This window comes from Sus scrofa, chromosome 7, assembly GCF_054392235.1.
Source record: "Sus scrofa isolate SSC_HxYL_T2T_F1_AM1 chromosome 7, Sscrofa_HxYL_maternal_Yorkshire_Landrace_v2.0, whole genome shotgun sequence".
Taxonomy (NCBI): domain Eukaryota; kingdom Metazoa; phylum Chordata; class Mammalia; order Artiodactyla; family Suidae; genus Sus; species Sus scrofa.
The window spans coordinates 54,089,951-54,117,051 of NC_139389.1; the positions used below are offsets into that span (position 1 = coordinate 54,089,951).

The window sequence follows — 27,101 nt, forward strand, 5'->3', positions numbered from 1 at the left end:
CTTCACATAGTTTTTGTCAATGGGAGACTATTGCTTCAGCAGTTCTTGGATGGCCAGACGGTGGTCATCCCATGGTTGTTGAAAATGATAGATAATGGTTACTTAGGAGAGCTTCAGGTAGCAAAATTTCTGATAGGAAGACCACAGACTCATAAGAATGGTACCTGGAAGCGGGTCAGGATGTAAGAGGGATTAGAATGCAAAGAGGAAGACTTGACCTCACTGCAAGGCTATCTTCAAGCCTTGATGGTCCTTCCTTCCCTTTTTCTCTCCTCCCTCCCTTCCCTTCATCCTTTTTCAACCTCCTTTACCTAACACTTTCTAAGAGTAAGTTTAATTATCCATAGTTTATAGATAGCCATTAGGATACGCACAATTACTTAGAAACAGCCATGAGGAAGAGGAAGATGAGAAGAGCATATTTTTAAACTTCTACCTATGCTTTTGGCACAATGAAATGAAATCCAGGAGTTCCTGTCGTGGCGCAGTGGTTAACGAATCCGACTAGGAACCATGAGGTTGCGGGTTCGATCCCTGCCCTTGCTCAGTGGGTTAAGGATCTGGCATTGCTGTGAGCTGTGGTGTAGGTTGCAGACGCGGCTCGGATCTGGCATTGTTGTGGCCCTGGCGTAGGCCAGTGGCTACAGCTCCAATTCGACCCCTAGCCTGGGACCCTCCATATGCCGCGAGAGTGGCCCAAGAAATGGCAAAAAAAGACAAAAAAAAAAAAAAAAAAGAAAGAAAGAAAGAAATGAAATCCAAATAACTTTCTTTGGGGATTGTGTTTAGATGTAGGGTCAGCTGTGATGATTAACACTGGGGGAGGGGAGTTTCCACCACACAGTCTATAGACAGGCACCTATGGAAAGGCTTTGGGCCATTCGTCAAAGCACACATCCGGTGAGAGTCTACTTGCTTTTTTATATTACCACTTGACCTTTTAAATATTTTAAAATTATACTTTATACTACCCTGGAAGTATAAAGGTAGAGCCAACAAATTTAAGGAAGGCACTAGGTTAAAGATTATCAGCAAGTAACATGAATTATCCTAGCCAATAGGAATGCTGGTGCTCATAAATAAGCTGTTTTATCTTATTTCTCCATAACTTGAGTTGTCTCTCTTAGTCACTTGTCTCCAGGGACTAAGAGACAGTGGTTTATCAGCTGCATACCATCTTTTTTGCACTGCATCTTCAGAGTTCATCAATTCCCGTACTTTCATTTTGATGCTGGGCAAAAATGAAGCATGCTCCAGCAATGCATTGGGTACCAAAGCTGCTAAATGGGTGTCATTCTTTCTTCCTTGTGGGAGAGAATTGACATTAACTCTGTAGGAGAGGGTTGGACATGCAGCCAGAGGGACGTCATCACCCCATCTCCCAGCCACAGCTGGCGGCCCCACAGGGGCGGGCTAGCTTTCCTTCTAAATAGCATTCCATCTTTTCTTTCCCTGAGTTTCTCTCCCTCCTGCCTCTCTCTGTTGGGGAGGCTTAGTTTTGAGTAATGATTATCTTTCTCCCTTGTTTTTGTCTTTTCTTTTCCCATTTCACCAAACGGCCTTATCTGCCAGTCACAATTTTTGTGGTCTGCAATTCTGATCACTTTTAAATGAAACCCATGCTGGCTTTGGTAATCATAATGTCATTTACAATTTACCACTAAACACGTTTATTCGGTTAGTAGCACACTGGAGAAAGAGAACTCCATATGAACTCACCGTGAAAGGCCTAATCTGATTATTTCCTCATGAAAATCCAGGCAGGGGTGCTTGTAAGAGGGGTTGAGAGAAGGAGGGAAAAAAGAAAGAAAGAAAGAAAAAGAAAAAAAAAAAAAAACAGAAAGAAAAAAACCAAGGTCTGGCCAGCCACAGCTGACTTTCATAATCAATGCTAATAGATAAAGTGACACAGCCTGTCAGGGGCAGCCACCCAGTCACCCCAGGGCATTCCTCTCCAGAGGCAAGAGGGGACAGGACTTAATAAATGCTGAGTGACCGGGGAGTATTGGCTTGGCTATGCTATTGCATTCAAGATGGGCAAGACCAGTGATAAAGTCCAGAAGCTCTTAGAGTGGAGGAAATTAGATTAAGCAGGTTGTATTTGTGTGCGTGCAGGTGTGCACACAAGCACTGGTTTTGTGTGTACTTTAGCATTCTAAAATGTCCTAGCCATATAACATACTTTGTCAGCCTTTCCCTAGATTGGAAACCACAGACCTAAAGACCAAGAAAGGAGGAGCGTTAGGAAGATCTGGTGGAGGAGGAGAAGAGGTGTGTGTTTGTGTGCGCGCGTGCCCATATGTGTGTGTGTGTGCGCGCATTCTCAGGTTGCTTCCAGGGTTCTAACAAATATTAACTCTGTGTCAATATTTGTCCTTCCTGTCGTGAAATGAGGATTTTCCACCTCATTTCACGTTTGAAAAGAAAATATGCCAAAGGGGTCTTCTTTGCGAGGGGAAAAAAAAAAAATTAAAAGAAAAGAAAAAAAAAAGAAAAAGAAACAACTTCTATCCTTTATTTAGAAAAATGGATCAGAAGGGGGAAAAAAGTCTTTGTAAAATAAATGTTTTGACTCAAAGGCACATGGAATCCTTCCATCTTCCCCTTTTCAACAAAAGAGAAAAATTTATATGTTTGAAATGAATGAAATACATCAACATTAATGATTTTTTTCCTCGAGGTTAACATCACCATTTCCCTTGATAATTTTTTTTAGCCATTTTGTGATAGATTTCACAATGCGTGGTACACTCAACTATAGCAGATTTTGACAAAAACAAAATATATAATCATTCTCTTATTTTCAAGAAATGAAAAGAAATCACTTACAATTCTTTTCTGTCAAACCACATTTACACCTCATTATTTCTAATTTAACAAATATAAATGGCCACAGATCAAATAAAGTGAAGACAGGTTGAATTTATCCCCGTTTATATAGGCTGTCATAGACCCTCAGGCTATGAGGGGGAAACTCCAAAATCTCAAAGCTGTGTTCCTAAATATGCAAAGGGGGTAACAGAAATCTTGGGAAAAAATACGAAAGAAAATATATATTTTGGTCACATTAGAAATAAGAAATACTGTCTGCTTTTTTGAAATGGGAAATTCAAGCTAAAAATCATTTTTATGTGATTTTTTTGGGTTGCTTTTGCTTTTTATTTTTTTGTTAAAAATCATTTTTTAAAAAAAACTTCAAACATAATGGGTATATATTTGCAAGGGGAAGGTAAATTGAGAGCGATATTCCTGGGGATAAAAAATTCAATATAGACGACAAACAAACACAACTTTGCTAGTTTGGAGTCTAGAATTATTGGTCTTCAAGTCTACCAAGTGGCCACAATCTGGTAGTTCTCATCCTTACAACAGAGATAATAAGGTAGGAGTTCCCTGGTGGTATAGTGGGTTAGGGGTCTGGTGTTGTCACCGCAGAGGCTCGGGTGGCTGCTGTGGGGTGGGTTTGATCCCAGGCCCAGAAACTTCTACATGCCACTAGAACAGCCAAAACAGAGAATAAAAAATAAATAAATAAAAAGAGATAAGATGTATATGCTTGCACATATACCCATACACACAGATAGTATTATAAGAAAATGTAATTTGAGAAACTTACAGTTCAATACATTGAAAAGTTTAACGTATTCAAAGTTCAAGTTCCAGAGCCTCAAAATTTCCAGGTCAGCTTTTATAAATTGTTAGGCAGTGGCTCTCAAGGGCTAGGTCTCCTCTGGCACTATTCTTTTTTTTTTTTTTTTTTTGTCTTTTTGCTATTTGCTATTTCTTGGGCCGCTCCCGTGGCATATGGAGATTCCCAGGCTAGGGGTCCAGTCGGAGCTGTAGACATCGGCCTACACCAGAGCCACAGCAACACGGGATCCAAGCCGCGTCTGCAACCTACACCATAGCTCACGGCAACGCCGGATCCCCAACCCACTGAGCAAGGGCAGGGACCGAACCCGCAACCTCATGGTTCCTAGTTGGATTCATTAACCACTGCGCTCTGGCACCATTCTTAAGTGAGGAAGACACTCTAACAGCTGGTAGTTGGCATGGAGAAGTGACTCCTCAACCTAGGGAGTCAAGACAAGGTCAAAAATAGTGTGAAGAGGAGTCGCTATCTTAGCTCAGCGGAAACAAATCTGAGTGGTATCCATGAGGTTGCAGGTTCGATCCCTGGCCTTGCTCAGTGGGTTAAGGATCCGGCATTGACGTGAGCTGTGGTGTAGGTCTCAGACTCGGCTGGGATCCTTCATTGCTGTGGCTGTGGCATGGGCCAGTGGCTGTACCTCTGATTCAACCCCTAGCCTGGGAACCTCCATAAGCCACTACAGGTGCGGCCCTAAAAAGACAAAAAAAAAAAAAAAAAAAAAAAAAAAAAAAAAAATAGTGTGAAGAGCATTCAAACAGCTGAAGACCCTTCACAGGCATGGAAGCAGTTCAATGAGGAATTCACATCCACAGGGGTGGATGGACTGCAGGGAGCGACAGATTCCAAGATCTGTCACCATATCATGAGCAATCTCACCAAAGTTCTTGAACTTGGGTCTATTTTCCATGGGAATGCATTTCCAAACTAATGTAAGCAAAATGGAAAACCACGTTAAGACTGGCCATTAGGTGAAGCAAGGATGCCTGTGAGGCTTTCTGTGAAAGGCCCTTCTGTCTCTACTGAGTTCTCCCGGTGAGTATTTTGAAGTATTTGTTCCATCTGTGTAAAAGTGTTACTTTGATCAGGACATTAAAGTAAGAGATGGAGGGGGAAGGAAGATGGACGAGGGAGAGAAAGATATGTATCAAATAGACCCTTCTCCTGAATCAACCATTTTTCCCTTTTACACTTTAAAAAAAAGTTTTTTAAATCTTATTTTTGATGATGAAAGTCCAATCAAGTGAATCCCAGAGGACTCTTTTATAAAAGTCTTGCACTATGTTGAAATGTCACTGTCTACATGTTGCTTGAAGTAAATGGCTTAGAAAATATTTTCATATGTGTGTTATTTTGTTGTATTACGATTTGACCTGCAAACATCCATGGGTATGATCTCAGTGATGACTTTTATGCTCTGAATACTGTGCTGAAAACAGCCAAAGCAAATGCCATTTCAGGAAGTCCAGTTTAGGGGGGTGAGAGATCAGGTTTTCAGGTCAGAGGAATTTGCATTGCATCCTGGCCCTGCCACCTTCTAGATGCAAAACCACGAGCAAATTACTTATCCTCTCCCTGACTCAGGTAACTCATCTGTAAAAGTGATTGAGAATAGTTCCCAAACAAGGAGTTGAGAGACAAGATTTTAAGTGTGATGACGTATGTGCAGAGTTGGGAACAAACACATGTTCAGAAATGTACGCTGTTATAGCCCCTGTAATTAAAAAAAAAAAATCATATGATGTCACTTATACATGGAATCTAAAACAAAATGATGGAGTTCCTGTCATGGTGCAGTGGTTCACGAATCCAACTAGGAACCATGAGGTTGCGGGTTCGATCCCTGGCCTTGCTCAGTGGGTTGAGGATCTGGTGTTGCCGTGAGCTGTAGTGTAGGTTGCAGACGTGGCTCGGATCCCACGTTGCTGTAGCTCTGGCGTAGGCCGGTGGCTACAGCTCCAATTCAACCCCTAGCCTGGGAATCTCCATATGCCATGGGAGCGGCCTCAGAAAAGGCAAAAAGTCAAAAAAAATAAAAAAATTAAAAAATAAAAAAATGATACAAATGAACTTATTTACAGAAGAGAAATAGACTTCAAAAATAAACTTCTGGTTACCAAAGGGAAAAGATGGGGAGGAGGGATAAATTAGAAGTTTGGGATTAACATATACACACTACTATGTATCAAACAGATGACCACCAAGGACTGAGCATTAGTGCAGGGAACTACACTAAATATTTTGTAATAACCTATAAGGAAAAAGCATCTGAAAAAGAATATACATGTATATATATGTATACATGTATAACTGAATCACTTGCTATACACCTGAAACTGACACATTGTAAATCAGCTATGCCCCAATATAAAATGAAAATTAAACTCAAAGAATACAAAGGAGCACTTTTCTAAAATGCCTCGCACTCCCCTCTGGCCTTTTTTGGTACTATCCTCATCTCCAGCTAATGACATTTGCCTCATAGTCATCTGAAACAGCACCTGTAAGTGTGGCAAGCACTCGTAATAAACAATGTTGAAAGAGACACATTACAGGTGAAGAAAACGCTGATATGTGGACATAAGACTATGTTTTTTAGAAAATATGGGCCAGAAAGAAAGGCACATGTATACATACATACAAACATACGTGGGTGGGCATATGTGAGCATACACGTGTGTATAAGTGGGACACCTATTTTTTTTTCCACTCATCAAAAAATAAATTAAAAGCTGCAACATTCCAGGTGGTTTCTTTTTTGGCTGATCTTAGCTTCCCCTTCATTCCTTTCATCATTCCCTCCACCCCCACTCCACCTTTTCTGACCACTCTCCTGTTTGTTTTTTGCTAGCAAACCTCGCTTGCCAACTTTGAACACAATGATGTCTGTGGGTTAGATTAAGGGAAGCAACAGCCAGTAGCATTCTTTACAAATACAATTCAGGCCCATTCTCTCCCCGGAATGATAAACTTATCACCTCTCCAATCCTCGGTGTGAAGCTGGAGCAGTAATTCTGTCGGATGCCAAAACTGAAATGGATGCGTCTGTGCCATGCCCAGCACTGAGCCGTGGCGCTAATGAGATTTGAATGGGAAAGGCTGGACACAATAAATCTGCACCATATGTGACCGTTTCCTGTGTCAGTTCCTTTCTCATAACCAGGGGAGACTTTTTTTTCCCCCTCCCTCTCATGACCCCACACTATGACTCTGAAATCTTTCATGGCTCCTTACGGGCCGCAGGCTTTTTCCAGCAGTTGTATAAATAAATGAATTTGACAGTAAACATCATAACAGTTAGCAGTAATGTGTGTTCGCCACAAGTGCCTATACCGCTCGGCAGAGAAATGTCAGAGGAAACAGCTTGTTTTGTTACCTAAACAAAAGTAGTTTCATTTGACAAGTGGTGAAAGAATTAGTCAAATCAACTTGAAATCCACAAGGACTCTTTTTGCCAAGTCCCCCTGCCAGTGAAATGTTCCCAGCTCCTCTGTGCCCGTGACTCAGAAGAGAGAAATGCCTGCCTCTTATTCTGAGATAAGGATCCGGGCTGGGAATACCAAACCTTCGGCTGATATTTTATATTAATCTTCTCTGCAAGGCCAGACTGTCATGTATGGGAACAGGTACAGCAAGGGGTTTTCAAGAAAGCTTGTCGCAGACAAACCAAGAAAGGTTCAGGTGGGAGCGAGAAGAAGGGGCAATCATGAGCCTGCTCACTGATTCCCTGTTGAAAGTGAACTCAAGTGCTTCCTTGTCTTTCACACTCCCTTCATTCCAGTAAGAAAAATCTCTACACCAGACAGTTGCTGAAAGAAAGGGAGTTAGCGTTTGCCCTGTACCTCCACTGTCCCTGTAAAATAAAGTCACCTCTATTCAGTGAATCTGTGGTCAATTTAGAGAAGCACAAAAAGAGCAGAGATTTTCCTCCATGACATGGGTTTGTTGTTTATAAGTCTTTAAATTTTGCTGCTTCTCCACTGGCATCTCTGTGCAAATCCCCTTGTCCCAGCTGTGATAGATGTTAAAGCACCGTGGTTATTCTTATGGACTCTGGTTACACATACGGATTCTGATGCAAGCTGCTTTGGTTCAAGTCCAGACACTGCTACTTTACTCTGTGTGTGATCCTAGGTAGGGAACAACTTCACCGTGGCTTAGTTTCCTCTTTCACAAAGTGGAATGAGAAAGAGAATGGCGTTAAGCTTAAAAGGCAGCTGTGACAATTAAATGTATATTAAAAGGTTCTGGGAGTTCTCTTGTTGCACAGTGAGTTAAGGATCAAGTGTTGTCACTGAAGTGACTTGCATCACTGCTGTGGCACAGGTTCAATCCCTGGCCTAGAAACTTCCACATACTGTGGTTGTGGTCAAATTTTTTTTTTTTTGTCTTTTTGAGGGCCACACCCATGGCATAGGGAGGTTTCCAGGTTAGGGGTCTAACTGGAGCTGTAGCCACTAGATTACACCACAGCCACAGCAACACCAGACCCGAGCCATGTCTGCAACCTACACCATGTTCACAGCAACGCCGGATCCTTAACCCACTGAGCGAGGCCAGGGATCAAACCCGCAGCCTCATGGTTCCTAGTAGGATTTGTTTCCACTGCACCACAGTGGGAATGCAAAAAAAAAAAAAAAAAATTAAATAAAAGGCTCAGAACCATGCCTAGAACAGAAAAAGTGATACTATTATTATTCCAAACAAAGAAACTTGGATAACAGTATTTTTAGAAACACTAGAGCTTTTCTCTTATGATAGCTTGATATTGACATCTAATCTAGGAAATTAAATTTAAAACTTTCAGGGGAAACTGTAGTAGCACCTTCCTTTAAATCTTCTTTTTTTTTTAATTATTTTTTTTAGGGCTGCACCTGTGGCACACGGAAGTTCCCTGGCAAGGGTTCGAATCAGAGCTATAGCTGAGGCCTACGCTCTAGATACGAGCCTCAAATGAGACCTACACTGCAGCTTGTGGCAATACCAGATCCTTAGCTCATTGAGTGAGGTCAGAGATCGAACCCTCATCGTCATGGACACTATGTCAGGTTCTTAACCTGCTAAGCCACAATGGGAACTCCAAAGTCAATTACAATTAATTTCAATTAATAGTACAATACTAATTTAAATAAAAATATCAGTTGGACTGTGGAAATACTATTTTTAGAAATGGGTTATTCTCCTTCTTTTTAAAATTGTCCCCTTTGTCATAGACAAGTAATCCTTGCCTTTAGAATCTTCTCATATTCAACAGAAACATCACTGATGAGGAGAATGAAAGTTGAAAGCTATCACCAATGAAAGGAGCTTAATTCAGATGCATGTTTTGTTCTTTTATCTTTTTGCAATGTAATTAGTTAAATGGTTTACTCAAGTGTTTTGCTTTGTGATAGTATGCAAGAAAATACCTTAAAATTCTAGAAGGCATGGATGATAAGTTATATGAACAGAGAGATATTTAAATTATAGAAGGCCTCCTGCCTATATAATAGATTCCTAGTGTCTCTGTTTTAAACTGACAGATCCACTTGGAGATACTTTTCTCTAGAGCTAATAGAACTATCCCTATAGAAAAAAGTCAGATATATTCATGAGCTGAACTGTGTAAAAATAAATGAACCCTTTAAGTTTTGCTCTTTAAGCCGTAAGTGTCAATAAAACTTGAAAGAGTGAGTCAGCTGAAGATGAACCATTTGATTTATAAAACATTGGTGAGCCAGGAGGGGGCAACATGAGGTTGGTTGTGATGTGGGGAGGGAGGTGGCTTTTGCGAGAAAGCCGCATACATGAGGTGACATTGCCCTATGGTAAAACAGGTTTGAGACTCCATCTACAGTAAAATGAACTGAAAACCCCATCTTGTCATTGCTCCCTTTGTTCAGGCTGCACTTCGACATCTGGGAAACTGGGCTAGGAAAAGATGACTTGTCCCCTAGGCAACTTTCTTGCTACCTCCAAAGCCCTTCCCCACATCTGCTTCCAGGGTACACGTCCCGACATGCAAAAAGTGTCTTCTTTGACTGACCAGCCACTTCTACTGTCTCTCAAATAACAAATGAACACTTCACATTGTCAAGTGTGGCTCTCTGAGTTAAAAAGAAAATTGAGGAGTTCTCTTCTGGTGCAGTGGGTTAAGGATTGGCATTGTCACTGCAGTGGCTGCAGTCACTCACTGCTGTGGTGCGGGTTCAATCCGGTTCAATCCCTGGCCGGGGAACTTCCATATAGCTCAGGCACAGCCAGGGGGAAAAAAAAAAAAAGGAAAGGAAAAAAAATTGAGGCGGTAGCTAATAGACCAGTAGGTTTAACCAAGCATTGTAGAGCTGTGAAAATAACTGCCCAACTAATTTCTCATCATTTTCCAGGTACACGTGGGAACACATACAAGGCTAGGCTTACCTCAGGAAATGACAAGCTTACACTGCCCCATCCTCTTGTAGTGGAATAGAATCAAAATAGTGGCCAGATCCATAAAAATAGGCACTTCAAAAAAGATCTACAGGAGTTCCTGTCATGGCACAGTGGAAAGGAATCCAACTAGGAACCATGAGGTTGCAGGTTCAGTCCCTGGCCTCGCTCAATGGGTTAAGGATCTGGTGTTGCCGTGAGCTGTGATGTGGGTCACAGATTCAGCTCGGATCTTGTGTTGCTGTGGCTCTGGTGTAGGCTGGCAGCTATAGCTCCACCTGGACCCCTCACCTGGGAACCTCCTTATGCCATGGGTGCGGCCATAAAAGGCAAAACAAAAAAAAAAATCTGCAAATGCCAACAAACACTATATACGGGCTCAATATGGAAAAGGATAACAGATTAAGCAAAATTTTAGACACATACAACCATATGTAAGTCTTTAAATTACAAGCAGTTGCAGGCTATGGTTTACATACTGAGAGTTATTACTCTTCGGTTTGGATGAAGTCTGATAGAGCTTCAGGAAATTGGTAGCCCTTCTAGTCATTACCTTATCATCTCAGATTCTTGTAAATTCTGGATGCAGGTGGGTGATGGGGAAGGAAACAAGAAAAAGAATTCTCATGCTCTAGTTGCTTCATTGCACAGTTCTGACATTTTAAGGACTGACTTAACCTATTTATTAAGTTTTTGTTATTATTCCAATAGGATCTAGACCTTGGGAATGTGATCTTAACAATGAGAGGGAACTCTACTCTGTATGCTGTGATAAACCGTATGGGAGAAGAATCTGAAAAAGAATAGACATGCGTGTAACTGAATCACCCTGCTATACAGCAGAAATTAACTAACACATGCTGTAAATCAACTATACTTCCATAACATTAAAAAATGAAAGAAAAAAAGAAGAAGAGATTTGGGAGTTATCTGTTAACTGGAGTTAATTACTCTGCCTCACACAACTTTCAGTCTTTACCTAAGTAAATGAAGTTGATTTTAAAAGTGAATCAGTCCACAGAGGCAAAAAGCAAACAAGGTTAAGGTCCCACTTGGTTTAGAAGCAATAGTGAGAGGAAAGGCCAAATGCCTTTGACTCTGAGACCTAGACTGCATCTACCATTTAAGGAGGCTCCATTTAATGAATAGTATGGCTCCCTTGTTCATGGAAGTTCCCTGAGAATTGGCTATCGATGAGTTCTGCCCTCTAAGGGATCTCCACGTGGTTGCCAGCTCAAAACTAACCTGGGAGCCCTTAAAGACAGTTAAGGGTTCAGAGCTTCACTAAGGTCCAGAATACAAGAGTTCCAGCAGTATACCGCGTGCCAAGAAAGAAAGTCAGAAGCTACAAGCAGCTGGTTTGAACTTTGAAAAGAGTTTGGCAAAAGGGCAAGAGCATATTTTTCATTCCTCAGGGATGGCTCATGTGCTTTCCATTGGACCTGCTCTGGGTCTAAGGCCAATTTCCATCCATGACGATACACTCAGTTAGTTATAGGAATATTATGCTTAGACACATTCACACACTGGGTCAAAAGCAAAATTAGACCATATCCATCATTTGGGGAGTTTATCATTCCTCCAATTACAAAATTCTTTTTGTTTGGACTCAAGGTTGATTTCCCCTGAAATACAGGATTTTCCAGATAAAACTAGTCACTGGTCTTTCAAGAATGGTTTTCTGGGTTAACAGAAGCTACCTCCTGGGAAAATATCCCACCCCATAATGCATCTGGTCAGTCCTTTGGTGCCATTCAAGTTGTTAGGGGTAAGAGTGGGAGAATTCCTTCCTGTCCTCTGAGACGATCACTTTATGCCCCAAAGCTTCAGCCTCATTGTTCTTATCTTAGGACGTAATTACAATGTTATTATTGGTCATAAAACTAACCAGATTTTTCTCTCTTTTCTTTTCCTCTTCAACAGTTGACTCCCTGACCTTCTTCATCTGAAAAGTCTATGGACTTATTATGCACTAAGTGTAGAAGTATTTCCTTTTATTTGTTTTAAATTTTCCCACTGTTAATTTCATTGAGAGCATATTTGTTCTCGTATTATGAAATGCGGTAAGAAAAAATAAAAGAAGAATTTGGACTACTCCTTGAAAAATGGGAAAAGGTTTGTCTTGTCCCCAAAGCTTCTAAAACTTTTCACTTTGGGAATCTCACCTTCCTGGGGTCTCCTCCACCTTTACTTCAACCTGTGGGTACACAGTTAACCTTATACCCCAAGATTCTTTGCCGGTTGCTCCAGTCTACTCTGTGAAAACGTCTCCTTACTATCTTCCAAAGTAACTTTGTTCTAGTTAACCCAAAATGGCAAAAAGGTTTCACTCCCAAAGCTGGTGCCCATCCGTGGCAGTGCCTGCCAAAGTATTGTCTTAAGAAAGACGAGACCAGGTAGAGTGAGTAGAAAATGTGTTAAGATAGACCAGTCGTCTACTGGGGCAAGGGGTGTATAGACAATGGAGCCACAGCAAAATTCACCCTCAGTACAAACACCACTACATCTGCCATGCAAACCACTGGCTCGGTAGCACTTCTGGGAGCTGCCCATGTTCACGGAACCAGAATTTCATCCATAGTCCAACTACTATCCAAAACTGTATCTATAGTCCATTCCACCAATCCAATCTTTGAAAGCTTCTAAAAATATCTTCCTAATACTCTTTCCATACTGATCTCTGGCTGGTGAAATGTACTCCATAATTTACTCTAAAGTTGAAAATTATAATCACGGGTTGACAAGAATCATTGCAAATTTACTCTAAAATTGGAAGTGTTGTCCCGAGTGTAGGACAATTCCAGCTGACACCACCTAAAATCCTATGTGGCCTGAACTTAGAAAGGCACTAGAGACTCTGGCTGAAAGCATTCTGAATAACTGATCTATGCTCTGCTTGTAAAGATAAGGGATTGTTCTTCTACTTTCTATATTAAGAGTTAAGCTTGGTGGTCTTAACCACACCAAAAGCTGGACTTCTTTGCAATAAAACAGGGTGCCTTACATTGGACCTCATCTGTAGGTAATTCTCTCCATCACTCTACTCAGATCATTCACCCTCTGTGGGGCCCCTGACAAGGCAGCTTTCTTGCCACTCTTCTCCCGGATATTCACCTGGTCTATTTCTACACTTTTTCACTTTGTTCACATGTCTCCCTTCTATGAAGCCCACCTTGATCAGCCTATCCTCACCCTTGCTCTTGTTGCCCTTATCATTCTGCGCTTTTAAAAAATTCATCCATGGCATTTATCACTTTCTAACCTAGCACATAATTCACTTATTTATATGGGTATTACTGAGAATCTCTCACTTCTAGAAAGTATGCTCCATGAGGGCAAGGATCTTTGTCTAATTTTACACTTACATAAAGAAGTGTACCAAAAATACAGTAGAAAAAAAAAAAAAAGAAATACAGTAGATATCTGGAAAAACCTGTGCTAAGCTGAATGAACTTAATGCAACAATTTCTTTCAATTATTAACTCTAGAGTTTTCACATTCACTCCTAGCCAGACAGAATGTTCACGTTCTACACATTTGTAGCTACATTTCCTTTACACGTGGGAGGTAGGTATTTGAAATCTATAAGAGAATCTTTCTGAAAATGCTTTCCAAGGACTGAGTGTCAAGTTTGTCGTATGTCTTTTAAGAAGCAGATATGAACTTACATTTTCTCACATACTCTGTTTTCCCTTGGTTTTCAGAAAAGTTCATGTTCTTTGCCTTCTGAAATCCTCATACCATGAATGGAGTTGTAAGAGATCTCATTGCAGAAAGTGAATCAGGGAGTTCCCGTCGTGGTGCAGTGGAAACCAACCCAACTAGGAACCATGAGGTTTTGGGCTCGATCCCTGGCCTCACTTGGTGGGGTAAGGATCTGGCATTGCCATAAGCTGTGGTGTAGGTCACAGATGTGGCTCAGATCTGGCGTTGCCATGGCTGTGGTGTAGGCCAGCGGCAGTAGCTCTGATTAGACCCCTAGCCTGGGAACCTCCATATGCTGTGGGTGCGGGCCTAAAAGACAAAAAGACAAAAAAAAAAAAAAAAAAGTGAATCAGAAAGAGAGTGGCAAATAGGAGCAGGGAAGAAATAGATAATATTGCCAGAATTTCACCTTCCACAGAGAGGGATGGATTAAATATGAGGCAGGAAGGGCACCAAATTGGGTATGAATTTCATCAGGTTGTCTGAATTGCAGCAAGATTTCTATTTTTATTTATTTATTTGTTTGTTTGTTTTTCTTTTTAGGGCTGCACCCATGGCATATGGAGGTTCCCAGGCCAGGGGTCTAATTGGAGCTGTAGCTGCTGGCCTACACCACAGCCACAGCCATGTGGGATCCAAGCCACGTCTGCAACCTACACCATAGCTCATGGCAATGCCAGATCCTTAACCCACTGAGCGAGAACGGGAATCGAACATATGTCCTCATGGATGCTAGTCAGATTTGTTAATGGCTGAGCCAGGATGGGAAATCCAGCAACAAGATTTCTACAAGAATTTATGTAGCTTTAAAGAGCCACATAATTGTATCTCCTACTGTATGTCAACAACATGAAAGCTAATATTTTACATTTTACAGGTGATGAAACTAACACTCAGAGAGGTTAACTAACCAGCAACACCATCTACTCAGTGACAGAGTCAGCATCTGACATCATATTCTAGTCACTATTTTATGTACCTTGCCACCTGCCATCTGCCATCTGCCACTCTACCTGCCATCATTTGTCCTTCAAAACAACTCAAAAGGCAGGTACGGGAAAAGGTATTTCCATCTGCCTAAGGAGAAAATTGAATGTCCAAGAGTTTAGTACTTTCCCAGACTTAGAGGGAATTGATTGAAAATATTATTCTCCTGACATTTTAGTCCAATGATCTAATGATGTTCCTAGTCAAGGATCACCTAGTCCAATGATATTCCTTGTGTTGCCTTTGGAGATTACAGAAGGAAGCCTTGCTCAGTAGGGGGTAGAGTTATGAATGAATAAACTGAGCAACGCTTGCCTCTATAATGTCCAAAGTGACCTTGAAATTATTTTCATATTTTCAAACCATGTGGATTAATTCTCAAAACATTTTTAATTAGAACATAAAGGGGAACTAAACTTTCTGACTGAATTTTACAAATATTGCCTGGAGGTCCATCCACTTAAATTAATCACAATGTACCACTAATTAGCTAGGCTTAAGTGAGGGCTGGTGTGAGGCAATGTGAGTGACTTTTTTATGTCACATGTCACCTGGATTACATTTTCTCCTCTGATATACAAGCCATGGGTCAAGATTTGACACCATGGATTTATCTGATGAAGTGTGGTGAAGAGATCAGTTTGTTCATTTCTAAACAGAATCTAGAGTCATTTTATTATAGTGTTTCCACCTTCACTGAACAAATCAGTGCTTCAATCCAAGTATATAACAGTGTGGTTTATTAACAATAACCCCTTACTGGAAACACGGGGAAGTAGGTTCTAGGAGCAGTTTTGCCAAAATTCACCATTTTAAAACAAGTTGCCCTAGTTCTCAGAACTTTAAACTCACCAGAGTTCCCAGGTGGCACAGTGAGTTAAGGATCTGCTGTTGTCACTGCTGTAGTGAGGGTTTGATCCCTGGCCCCAGGAATTCTGCATACTGAAGATGTGGCCAAAAACCAAAAAACAAAAACAAACAAAAAAACCTTCCAACTTATCATCTTAAAAATGAGATTAGGCTAAATAAGCTGTCGTTGAGATCCCTTTCAAGGTTCATCCCAAAGAAGACTTTATCACTCAGAGATCATGCTAGAATTCCCTTTATTGGCCTTAGGGCAGCCCATTCATGTCTTAGGAACCTCCATCTCTGACATCTTAGAAATGAAACTCTCTCCGGCCCAACTTCCTAACTTACAAAAACAAACAAGCAGATAAACTCTCTGTAATTACACTCCTGCCCCTTTATCTGCTCCTACTCCTTTTCCCCAGAGGAACTTCAGGCTTGGCTCATCACCCTCTCCCCACTGCCATCCATTCCCCACCTACTGGTACTTTTTTCCCCATCACTTCTTTGACCCTGTCCTCAACCTTTCCAGTCCTCCCAGTATCTCCTCTTCGTTCTTCTCCCACATCTACATATAAAATTCTGTCCTTGACCAAACTATACATCCACTTCCATCACTTTCACTCCTGGCAAGGTTAAGAATTCTGTAGAAAATCGCAGAGTTCCAAAGAATAAAGAAACTGCCAGCTGCAAAATAAATGAGTCATAAACAATGTAGGAACTATGTAAGGAATATAGTCAATAAGTAGGTAACATCATTGTGGTGACAGAGTAAAACTAGATTTTTGAAATGTATAGTAGAAAAAAATCACTACGTGTCACAGGAACTAACAGAGCAGATCAAATACACTTCAAAAGCAAACCTACAGGAGTTCCTTTCATAGTTCAGCAGTTAATGAACCCAACTAGGATCCATGGGGATGCAGGTTCAATCCCTGGCCTTGCTCAGTGGGTCAGGGATCTGGGGTTGCCATGAGCTGCAGTGTAGGTTGAAGACAAAGCTTGGATCCCATGTTGCTGTGGCTGTGGTGTAGGCTAGCAGCCATATTTATGATTTGACCCCTAGCCTGGGAACCTCCATATGCCATGTGTACAGCCCTAAAAACAAAGAAAGAAAGAAAAAAAAAAAAAAACAAACTTCAAACTCATAGAAAAAGAGGTTAGGCTTGTGGTTACCAGAGGCAAGGGAGTGGGAGAGAAGCATGGATGAAGGCAAACGAAAGGTACAAACTTCTCTTTATAGGACAAATAAGTATGAGGGATATGACATACAATGTGATAAAAAAATAATTACCCTTGCAGAATGTTATATGTGAAAGTTACTAAACGAGCAAATCCTAAGAGTTCTCATCACAAGATTAAAAAATTTTTTTTCTCTTTTTTTTGCTCTTTTGGGCTGCACCTGCGGCATATGGAAGTTCCCAGACTAGGGGGTCAAATCAACTGCTGGCCTCCACCACAGCCACAGCAACTTGGAATTCAAGCCACGTCCAGATCTGTGACCTACACCACAGCTCACGGTAACACTGGATCCTTAATCCACTGAGTGAGGCCAGGGATAGAACCTGCATCCTTATGGATACTAGTCAGGTTCACTTTCACTGAGCCACAAGGGGAACTCCCTCTCTAATTTTCTATCTATATGAGACAACGGATGTTCACTGAACTTATTGTGATTGTCATTTCATGGTAAGTCACATCATTATGCTGGTCACCTTAAACTTATACAAAGCTGTACATCAATTAAATCTCAATAAAACCAGAAAAAAATTAAAAATGACAAGTATTAAAAAAAAAAAAAGAAAACCATACATAATTGAGAACTGTGTCATTTGGTGCTATCACAAATGTTTTATCTCCAAACTCAGCGGAGCCTTCAGCATGAACCAACTCCCCTCCATTCACCCCTTGTTAAAGTTCTCTTCATTCCCATCCTCCTACCTTAAGGATTATGTCTCTGACTTCACAAATAAACCTGGGGACAATAGGAACTAACTCATCCACATTTACCCCTGACATTTTCATTTCATTTTATTTTATTTATTTATTTTGTCTTTTTAGGGCCACACTCACAGCCTATGGAGGTTCCCAGGCTAGGGGTGGAATCGGAGCTACAGCTGCTGGTCTACGCCACAGCCACAGCAATGCCAGATCATTAACCCACTGAGCAAGGCCAGGGATCGAACCCGCAACCTCATGGTTCCTAGTCGGATTCATTTCTGATTTGCCACGACAGGAACTCCTACCCCTAACATTTTCAGATATTCACTTTTTTTCTCCTTCTCATCTGACTCAAAGAAACAGGTGTCTGCCCTCTTTCCCAAACAAACTTGTAAGTGGGTGACCTCATCTCTAACTCCTCCCTCTTGAAATTTACAAATTATCCCCATCAACCGTGGCTGGCTTCTTGGATTTTTAAAGTCCTCCCCATCACCTGGGCGCACATGTAAGTTTCCCATCATCCTTTCTTTCCATCTACTCTCAAATTCCTGAAAACATAGGTTTTCCTTTCATTCTGTTTTCTGTTAATTACTATTTAATTTTTCTCAGCTTGTTAGATGGGTCTCTGTTCACTGAAGTTTACCTTTTTTTTTTCCTTCAACCTACTGACGCTTTTCTCAGGGATGTTACTGAAAGCCCAAACCTCAGTTCCAGTTCTAAGATTCAGTTGCCTTTTTTTTCCGATTGAGTCATATTTGGCTTCATCATAGCATTTGTTACTGGTTTTCTTGAAACATGGTTTTGCTCTATTTCTAATTCCTCTCTTATGCCTGTTTCTCCTCAACTGTTGCTGTTGTTTGATGGGCCCTCCTTCATCCACCCGTTTTAAGGGAAGGCCTTCAGTTCTTTGTCTTATCTCATCATACATTATGCCCCTGGACAAGCTCAACATACAAACACAACACGAGACAGAGACAGGGAGATTGACTGATGTGCCAGGGGACCCCAGATTCATCCTGTCTCCTGAATGACAGAAGTGTCAACTACCTTCTCTTTCAAGGTATTTCTCAGACACCCTCAAACACACCCACGTTCCTGCAGCCCCTCTATATCTCAATATGAACCATGTATTCATTACCTTCTACCTGAAAATGATTCAATCTAAGAGTCCCAGACAATCAATAGTTTACTTATCCCTTATCACATAGGTAAATTTATAGGAAGAGGCTCCTACAGAATAACTTCTAACCTTTAAACAGACCCTATGCCCAAAACTGTGGGGAGCAATTTTACCAGTCTAATCATAACAATAAATAATAATGTAACAGTCAACACAAAAGCTCAATATTATTTTCATCTCCATCTAAAAATGAGAAGACAGGAATTCCCATTGTGGCTCAGAGGGAACAAACCCGACTAGGATCCATAAGGATGTGGGTTCAATCCCTGGCCTCGCTCAGTGGGTTAAAGATCCTGTGTTGTCATGAATTGCTGTATAGGTTGCAGATGTGGCTCGGATCCCATGTTGCTGTGGTTATGGGTAGGCCAGTAGCTGCAGTTCTGATTCAACCCCTAGCCTAGGAACTTCCATATGCCTCAGGTGCAGCCCTAAAAAAAAAAAGGCAAAAAAAAAAAAAATGAGGAGACAGAATAAAAACAAGTTCCGAAACTTGCTGAACAAATAACTGATTGAGACAGGAGACCAATCCAGCCCGTCTGTCTGCAGAGCCACTCAGTGTGCTGAGATGCTGCCTCCAGGAGACCCCGGAGGCATTAGATGACAATATTCGGTGACAGTGGTATAGCCACCCTCTCTTTTATTCATGGAAAAAAATAACAATAATAATAAAAGCAGACTACTTGTATTGAGTGCTTACAAGGTGATGCATACTGCTTTAAATCTTTAGAAGCAATAACTCCATGGCCTAAGTATGACTATCACTCCCCCTTTTACAGATGAGAGAAATGAAGTGTATATGGTTTAAGCAACTTTTCCATTTTTAAATAGCTTGAGGAAAGCAAACCCTAGACAGTCTGTTCCAAACCCATGCCCTTGACCTCTGTACTATACTCTCCAGCTACTTAAGCCCTTTGGTGTGTTTCTTAAAATAATACTGAGGGCTGGGCCCTATACCCCTCCCCCCACCAGCTCCACCACCAAACCATGTGTCTTTGTCCCAATAATTAAAGCTCTGCTGTTACGATGCTGACTCTTTTCTTTTCTCTCTCTCCCTGTTTGGGCTTGTCAGTTTCTAGCAATGTCTGCAAAGATTTTTCTTTCTCAGTTCCCACAAAACCCTTCCACATTCTGTTTCATCCTGGATAATCTAATTTTACTGATCTTTTTTTCACAAGCCACACAATCCCACCGCTATCAAAACCAAAACAAAAGGCAAACACAAACAAAAATCCCCACTCCATCCAATTATCACGCTCTCCATATGTTCTTCTATATATATGTAGGGTGAGCATACAATTTATTGTCTAAACCGAGATGCTTTTGAGAGTGGTTGTGTTATGATGACACTGGGACAGCAAGTGTGAACTCAGGTTGTCCTGGGGAAACTAGGAGGTATGGTCACCTCACTGCTGACCCACAGAGGACAGGTCAGTTGCACAAGAACATTTTGACTGAAGAGATTTCCTAGCTAACAGCTTCCCCACTGGCAAGGATAGCATGTTTTCTTCCAATAGCACTGGCGACAGACAGAAGAATTGGAATTCTGTTGGGACCTTTGAATCACAACAAGCACAAAGAAAACAATCTTGCCAAAATTTGAAAACAGAAAATGCAGAATAAAAGAATAAGCTTTAAGGTTCTAAATCCATTATAAACAATGGCAAGTAGACAGAACTGAATAAAAATGGACTTAAAAGTATTTAGTGATATTTCTTTAAATCAGCAGGGTTTAAAGAACAGAGACCTTACTTCTTAAAGTCTTCCCAATAAAATCCTCAGTTTAATCTCATTGAAAACACTCATTTCTTGTTAAATAAACATTACCTAATGAACAAAGGATTTTCACAAAATCCTTTCATATCTTGTTATTCTCAAGTATAAATTAAAGCTTTTAACTTGTCTTTATAACGCAACCTCAATGTCAACCCTCTAACCTTCCTCCGTAGCATTTAATACTGTTATTTCTGAAACATAAAGAAAGGCCAACTTGCCAATAAAAAAAAAAAAAAAAAAAAAAGGGACAAGACAAAGAAGAAAAGATGATTAAATGAAATTCTGGGTTCTTAATCTATTAAATTGGTAGTGATCAAGAAATAACTTCTGCCTATTCAACCTATTTCTAGGGTTCCTTTCTATATATCTTTGGAATGAAAAACACTGTTGCAATTACCTGTCTCAGAAATTGATACTCGGGAGCATTTTTTTTCATAGGTTGTGAAAAGTGTTAACTGATGGCTATTGAATATCATTGGTTTAAAATAACAATGAGAGTATACATGAACATCACTGGACAGTATATTAATTACACATCTCTAAGTTTTGTAGAGGCCCTAAGGTACATAAAATTCTATTAGTTAACAGTGAATTCTAGAATGGAAACCTTGGGAGTTTCCATTGTGGTTCAGCAGAAACGAATCTGACTAGCATCCATGAGGATTCAGGTTCGATCCCAGGCCTCATTCAGTGGGTTAAGGATCCAGCATTGCCATGAGCTGTGGTGTAAGTCACAGACACAACTTGGACCTCAAGTCGCTATGGTTGCAGCATAGGCCAGCGGCTTTAGCTCTGATTTGACCCCAAGCCTGGCAACCTCCATATGCTGCAGGTGTGGCCCTAGAAAAAAGAAAAAAAAGGCAAATAGAATGGAAATCTTCTCCTTCTGCTCTACCATCTTGTATCTACTGTACATTTGGATAAGAAAAGCAGAAGAAAAATGACATAAGTCCAAAATGAAATTTTGAAGTAAGAAAAGTTTGCCTTTGATGGCCTTTTGGTTCTTGAGAATAAAAAAAAAAAAAAAAAAAAAAAAAACCTCCCATTTTTGGGTTCCCTAAAATATTCTCTATTCCTACAGAAGAAAAAATCTGCTCTCCTTATTGGAATAGTGATGAAAATTTGTTTTAACAAGTTGGCACTCCCAGTTTGCATTTTCAAGTTTACCTTTTAAACTCTCTAGTGGATTTGAAAGTCTATCTTCATGTAAAGGAATTATAAACATCAGGCTTCAAGCAGTGCTGCTGTTTTTAGAAAGGGGTCCTCCCCAGTCTGCAGACCCATAGCACTCTGAGGGTGGATCTGAAGCCAATTTTGCTTGAAGGATTTGGCAGTGATGGTCAGACACCAAGTTAGCCAAGGATGGTTGCTAGTCTGCAGCCCATAGGTGCATCACTGATCCCCAGGAAAGTGGGGCATGAGACTGAAGATTTTAGAAGACAAGTTTTCAGGAACAGAACAGAAAGATTCATGGAAGCCATGAGCCCAGTGAAGCAAAAATCTGTCCAGATATTTTTGGACAAAAATCTCCCAAACCAAAGACTGAGATACCCAATCCTGTCCCCCATGCGCTTTCTGCTGGACAACCCACTGCATATAATCATCTGGTCCACACCCCCTACTATCTACTATCTTATTTCCATAAAGGTTATTTTCCAGATCCAGCATTCATAGAAGGAAATCAACAGGATTTTTCTGCTCTAAAAGCCTTCAAGTTTAAAGATCAAAGAGCTAAGGAGAGGATTATCCAACTGGAAGTCAGAGGTGAAACAGAGAACTCTAGCCCTGGCGAATGGTCAATGAGAGAAAGAGAACTCCATGGTGGGCCATGTGCTCCAGAAACTGTGTGCTATTGATTGCGGGAGAGGGGGGAAAACTGATGATGGATCCCTGAAAACTAACTATAACAGCAACGAGAGGAAAATGGTGCTTAGTCTCACATGTTAAAAAATGATCCCCATAGCAGTCCACTTAATAAGCTACTTTGCATGCATGCCTAATCAAACATGCTATGAAATAATCATAGTGCATAGCATGAAATTTGTGTTAGATTAACACTGCTTTGCAACTTGCCTGATTATAATAATAAGCATCCTCCCTTTGTGCCCTGAGTCTGATTCAAGAGGTCCTTCATGGAGTTCCCTTCATGGCTCAGCAGTTAATGAATCTGACTGGGATCCATGAGGATGCAGGTTCAATCTTTGGTCTTGCTCATTGGGTTAAGGATCTAGTGTTGCTCTGGCTGTGGCTGTGCTGTGGCTGTGGCCGGCAGCAGCAGAAGCTCCAATTCAACCCCTAGCCTGGGAACTTCCATATGCCTCAGGTATGGCCCTAAAAAGCAAAAACCACACACACACACACACACACACACACACACACACAAAAGAAGTCCTTCATAAAAATCCCTCCCATGCCTTATCTATACTTCCCATGTCCAAGGCACTGTGCTTGATGCTAAAAACAGATCATCTGCACTTTTTCAGAGGGGAGGACTCCCAATCTTAGAATGACTGACATATTGCACTGGACAGTTCTTTGTTGTCAGGACCATCCTGGGTTCTGAAGGATGTTTAGCATCATCCCCGGACTCTACCCACTAAATGCCAGTAAGTACACCTTCAAGCCCCCCTGTTGCGACAACCAAAAATGTCCCCAGATATTGCCAACCGGCCCTAAGAGATAAACTATTCAGGTTGTGAAACCACCGCTGTACAAGGATTCTCCTCATAGCCTGTCCTTATATTACTTACCTCATGTGGAGTAGTTGCCCCCTTACCATCAAAAACCTCAGCTAAAACTCTCCCTATAAACAACAGCAACAGCAAATATTCCCACTGAGCAGGAGGTCTAAATTTCAACTCTGCGTGTTTGTAAAAGTCTATGTCTCACACGTGGCGTTCATTTTTTAAAAACAGTCATCATTGAGATTATACAAATGCTAAGTATGTTGCCTTTGACCCTAAAATAATGCTACGCATTTAACACCTACCTAGGAGATAGGAAAGCAGAAAAGGATTACATTGTACCAGGCAATGACATTGTCCCATACTTAGGGAATCAAAGCAGTATATTAGAAAGAAAATGATACAAAGTAACTGTCTGAAGAGTTATTAGTTACCAATGATTTGGGAATAATTAGCTCTGAGACCATAGCACTTAAAGCACTGAACAATCATATTACAAATATGGAAGGGCATATTTGAAGAGGCATTTGCCTTGCCTCATAAAATATAGGACATCAAGGAGTAAAAAATCCATTACATTATATGGGATTTTTATCCAGTCATTCCTGTAGATGGTAGAGTGGAAAATCAAATCCTTGAGAATTAGATCAAGCCTATCACAGCATTCCTCATCATTTGGAAATCTCACCAGTATGGTCAAAAAGTCCAAAATAACATTCGATTTTGGAAATGCTAATGAATTTACTTGCACCTAAAGAAACTTCAGCCGAAGTTTCTCATCCCCATCTCACCAGTGAGAATCAACACTGTGTGAAACAATGGTCAAAGGCTTTATTTAAATGTCCTTCAAAAGCATCAGATAATTCCCTAAGCCAGAAGCAAGATGTTAGACTAGGCAGACTAACGATCTGATCTAGGATGGTAATTCCCAGAGTTCCTGAGGAACTCCAACATCCATCATTTAATAAATATGTGGTTTCCACTGGACGCCAGACTGAGTGAAAAAAAATCTCAGCAGTGAGAAAATTGTCTGCGTTTTCCTGGCATATCAATATGCATGTCCGTTAAAGCAAGGCTACTTCTAACATAACACATTTCTAATTTTTCTTTCAGATTCTGTTTTACTAATTAATGCCAGAATGAGTACAAGAGGGGAAGATCTACATAACTGGACAATAAAGTGATGCCTTCAAACAAGATCTCACACCTTGGCCTTTTGAACAATTATAGGAGTTTCCTTTCTGATAATACTATTTTATTGCTTTTGTAAAAATAGAAAATACAGCTGACTTTTCTGCCTTTCTACCTCTTTTTTTGTTTGTTTGTTTGTTTTTTGTCTTTTTACCTTTTCTAGGGCTGCTCCCTAGGCATATGGAGTTCCTAGGCTAAGGGTCGAATCGGAGCTGTAGCCACTGGTCTACGCCAGAGCCACAGCAACACAGGATCCAAGCTGCATCTGCGAACTACACCACAGCTCATGGCAACACCGGATCGTTACCCCACTGAGCAAGGCCAGGGATTGAACCCGCAACCTCATGGTTCCTAGTCGGATTCGTTAAACACTGTGCCACAATGGGAACTCCCCTTTCCACCTCTTAGATAACTTGATCATGGCTTTCAAAACCCATGGTCTCCAGTTGTGATGAGCCTGGGAAGTTACCACCTAACTGTAAGCAAGCCTCAGTTGGTTATACAATTACTTAAATCTTATTGACTGAGAGATTTTTTTAATGATATTTTTAAAAATATCATATGGTAATTTTTTTTTTCTTTTGGTGCACGGGTGTATAGAGTTCATCAATGTATGGCTTTGTGTAACTACTTACACAATTAGGATACAAAACAACCCCCCTTATGCCCCCAAACTCCCCGAGCTACCCTTTTATAATACTAGTCTCACCACACTCAGACCTCCAGTAACCACTGACCTTTCCATTAGCTTTACAGCTTTTCCTTTCACAGACTATTACATAGTTGAAATTATACAATGTGTAGCCTTTTCATACCGACTTCTCTCTCTCTCACATGTCTTTGGGAATCATCTATCTTGCCTGTATCAGTAGCAACATCTATCAACAGTTGTTCCTTTTTATCTCTGAGTAGTATTCCCTTGCATGGATATAACCACAGCTTGTTCTTCTAGACCCTGGTGGAGGACATTGGGTTGTTTCCAGTTTCTGACTATTGCCAAAAAAGCTGCTCTGAACAGTCATCTACAGGTTTTAAGTTCTCATTTTGAACATAAGTTCTCATTTCTCTAGGGTAAATTACCAGGAAGAGGATTTCTGGGGCATCATGTAACTTCGTAAGACTGTTTTTTGAAGTATCTCTAATTCTGCGCCCCTACCAGCAATGTAGGACAGTTCCAGGTACTCCACATCCTCACTAGCTCTTGATATCAGAGGTTGACAGTCTCAATTTGAGAATTCTAGAATGATTTTCTTTAAAAGGATCTTTATCAACTGTTATAAGAGAATATTTTTAGCCCTCCAATTGGGAAATGGCATTATTTCCTAATAAAGTGTTTTATAAAAGCACTTTGATGTCAAACATTTGAAACTATAATAAAAGGTCTTATTCACTACTATAAGATCCTCTAAAATTGTACTATAAAATTGATCACGGGAGTTGTAATGGCTCTGACCTCATTTATTTATTTTTGTATCTATGACAACTATAAAAATGTGTTCCATGCTTTGGGGGGCTGCTATTAGGACCAGAACCAGGGAGTTTCCATTGTGGCACAGTAGAAATGAATCTGACTAGTATCCATGAGGTTGTGGGTTCAATCCCTGCCTCACTCAGGAGGTTAAGGATCCAGCATTGTCATGAGGTATGGTGTAGGTCACAGACATGGCTTGGATCCCACGTTGCTGTGGCTGTGGTGTAGGCTGGCAGCTGCAGCTCCAATTTGACCCCTAGCCTGGGAACTTCCATATGCCACAGGTGCTGTCCTTAAAAAAAAAAAAAAAGGACCAGAACCACACTCATTAGTTCAACAAAAAAAATATTCAGTGAGAGTAGTCATGGATAGGACAGATTTGGCTTCTATATATAATTTGCCTGAGTGCCTGAGTGATAATTCAATCTAAAGACATGCATAGGTGTATATTAGCTGGGGATATTTTAGAACCTGACCTTAGGTTGATCAATACCAGGTACTCTAGGAAGCATAAGCAGAAAATGTCAAATGTGCTTCGATGCTGATCTCATTGCAAATAATGAAATTACCAAGTGTTTCTGAGAAATGAGTACATATTAGAACCTGAAATAGAACACAGATTATGATGACTGAACAAAACCCTCCAGTTCCAAGCTTCTTGGAAAACAAAACAAAACAAAAAAACAGATCTAGAATGCCAACATTCCAGAATGCAGATCTAGAAAGCCATGAATGGTACGTTAAAATATCCAACCTTTTTTGATAAATAGAAGGAGCGTCATCATCAGTAGCTGAAACTCGATTCTCCTCTCTGGCTAAGGATGTCACCAGGCCCCATAGATGTCCCCCACCCTTCCCTCAGTGCTCTCCTGCTCTTCCTTCCCTGAGTGCGCTCCTGTCCAGGTTCCCAGTTTTCATCTCCTTGCCTTATTAATCCTACTAGGGTTCTTCTTCTCTAAGTCCTCTGGGTTGTTCACTCTGGATCACATCTGGAGCTGTGCCACGGAAGACAAGAGCTGGTGAGGGACTGGATTCGCCTCCATCTCAGACTCCAAACTTAGCCCGACCCCCGGTCCCTTGGCTGGATCATCCAGAGATGGAATTAGACATGAAAAGTTCATTTGTTTTTTGTTTTTTTGTTTGTTTTTAAGGGTTTTTTTTTGGGGGGGGAGAGTAAAATGAATTTATTACAGAATGGTCTGAGGCAACGTTCGATTTATCATTAAAAAAAGGTTCTATTTTTTGTGCTGTAGAATAACGGTAATG

General features: G+C 40.8%; 1 protein-coding gene across 4 annotated transcripts in view; it reads right to left on the reverse strand.

Annotated features, from left to right (window-relative positions):
- PKHD1 (PKHD1 ciliary IPT domain containing fibrocystin/polyductin) overlaps window positions 1-27,101 on the reverse strand; it is a 479,188-nt gene that overhangs the window by 59,759 nt on the left and 392,328 nt on the right. The window lies entirely within an intron of this gene.